Consider the following 2,786-nt stretch of genomic DNA (forward strand, 5'->3'; position numbering starts at 1 on the left):
TGACTTAGATAAAAGATAAATTTATGAATTTATCTTAATTCTTTACGAAATTCTCTACCAATTAAACATCTATTCGGTTATTACAAGGTATTCATAGCAGAATTTTGAAAAACAATCGTATAAAATAAAAATAAAAGAAACAAAAAAATTTATATTCAATGAATCTAAGTCAAATGCATATCGATGCATTTGTTGTTTAGTTTATCTTGATTAAAAATATTTTTTTTATGATGTACGAAATTTTGAAAAATTCAAAGAAAATAAAAAAAATCCGAAAACAAAACTTCACATTGAAAATTACTCTAAATTACTCTTTATACTCTGAAGCAATTGCATATGAATCCATTTTCTGTTCATTTTTATCTTGATATGAATTTTGAAAAAATCATAAAAAATTACAAAAATGAAACCTAATTTTATAACTCTAAATCAAATGCATATCGATGCATCTGATGATCCTTTTATCTTGGTGTGAGTTTTGAAAAAGTCGAATAATATAAATTACAAAAAAAAACTTTATTTTCAATAACTCTAAATCAAATACATATTAATGCATTTGTTGTTATTTTATCTTGATATGAATTTTATTTTAAACAGAAGATTGTATTTTTGAACTCTTTCTTTTTGCAAAATAAAACGAAACAATATATAGCAATCGTTGAAACATGGATTTTTAAAACTTTGTTTAGTTTCTGTAAAAATAAAGCTCACCATGCTTTTAATTGTATTTATAACCAATTTTTGATAGATTTATTCAAAAGAGAAGTACTTCTAGAACTTTTAATTTCAATGACTTCTTTAAACTTCCAGAATTTTAGAAATTTCTTTAATGTATGGTGTAGCTTCTTTTTTTTCTTTTCATTTTTTCTTTTTCTGAAATCTGAAAATTATTTTTTCTTTGCTATATTTCAACTAAACTAGCACAAAAATTATTAGAATAGTTCTCAAGAAAACGCATACTAAGTAGGAGAATCATCACGATTTAACTTTTTAATTATATGCAATATTTTTTAAATATTTTAACTTGTACTTTTTAGATGCTTTGTTAAATATAGCTTAGCTTTAATATGATCTAGTCGCAGTATCTATTGATACTCTTGATAAATGAAATCATTTTAATAAACATGAAATATTGTTTGAAAAATTTATCCTGATGAAATGCAATTTTAGAAAATGTTACTAAAATAATGATTTTAAGAAATAAATCAAGAAATGTTTTTTTTAAAGAAATGATATTTGCAAACTTACGCTATTAAAATATTTCTAGATAATTAAAGGGAAAAGAACTATTTTTTGAATTGCTTTTGATATCAGTTGTATCGAAAAATTAAAATATCTAATAAAGTAAATATAGAGAATATTCTTCACTGATTATACGGACTCATACCAGATTTAAAAGAGTAATCTTTAAAATAGATTTGAAAGTAAACTCTTGTCACGATAAGATTTTCCTTAATTCGTAAGCTACGAAAATGATAAATTTAACAAGCTACGAAATGATGTTTTTTTAAAATCACCCAAAGGTTTGTTTTTACATTGATAATTTCCTCTTCTTCAGTCATGCATGCTAAGTGATAAAATCCCAGAAAAACAAACCATTGCTCTCAGCGGGAATGAATGTTTTTTTGTAGATGCGTATCATTTCATAGAAGCTATTTTAATAAAAATCGTCGTATTTTGGGCTTTGAAAAATTATTTAAATTAAAGGATATAAAAAGATAAAGATGAAAAAAATAAAACTTTGACATTACTTTTTTTTTGCAGTGCTACACCATCAGGTCATTAGGCTGCAATATAAATGCTACTCTTAAAATTACACGAGATGTTTAGATTTCCGCATAACGTTATGTACAGTACGCAAAATAAAAAATGAACCACCTTGAATGCTTTTGATCAAATCCTCACGTTATAGAATCCAATCTAAATGGTTCAAGGGGGGTGACCTGAAATATGCTAATGAATCATTGCAAACGATATTTTAACAAAAGCGTGATTTCGCTGATCAACATACCTTTCAACAACCTCTTACATTTTAGAGGTCATAAATATGAATCTATCGGAAATAAGGTATATTGTTTCAACGAAAGTACATTTTTATGTCAGATTTCGTAATTTTAATATCTCTCGTCAGTACTAATTAATTATCATATTTGAGTCCCCCCCCTCGAACTATTAAGATTGAGTCATAGAACGAGAGGATCAGATCATTAAATCAAAAGTTATTCAGGGGGTCCATTTACTTTTTTGGGCACTTTGCAAGGGAAAATGTTAAGAAAAGAAATGATATGCTTAGTTCGACACAGAACTGTTTTAATTAAAAAAAAAATCTCCGAGAGTAAAGCATTTTGTGTTTCCAGCAATATAAGCAATTACTAGATCATCAGAATGAAGTTCATATTGCATATATTTTACTGTACAGAATGAAAAAAATAAATAAATAAGTAAATAAAAAATAAAAAATGAACTACCGTGAATAACTTTTGATCTAATGATTGAATCTTCGGGTTCTAAGACGACTCAATCTTAAATGGTTTGAAGGAGTGCCCTCAAATAAGCTTAAAAATTAGCACAAAAGTTATTTTAAAATACGAAATCAGACACAAAAAAAAAAAAAAAAAAAAAAAAAACGTATTTTTCTGAATAATATATCTCTTTTTTTCTTTAAAAAATTTTATTTTTCAACTTTGATTTCTCTGAAAATGTTCAGAGATTTTACTCAAATTTTCTATTTTGCTATGCAAAATTACATTCTTAAAATTGCGTAAGAAATTATATATATTTTAAAA

Source organism: Parasteatoda tepidariorum, chromosome 2 (assembly GCF_982258835.1).
Source record: "Parasteatoda tepidariorum strain Cologne lab strain chromosome 2, Ptep-v5.0, whole genome shotgun sequence".
NCBI lineage: Eukaryota > Metazoa > Arthropoda > Arachnida > Araneae > Theridiidae > Parasteatoda > Parasteatoda tepidariorum.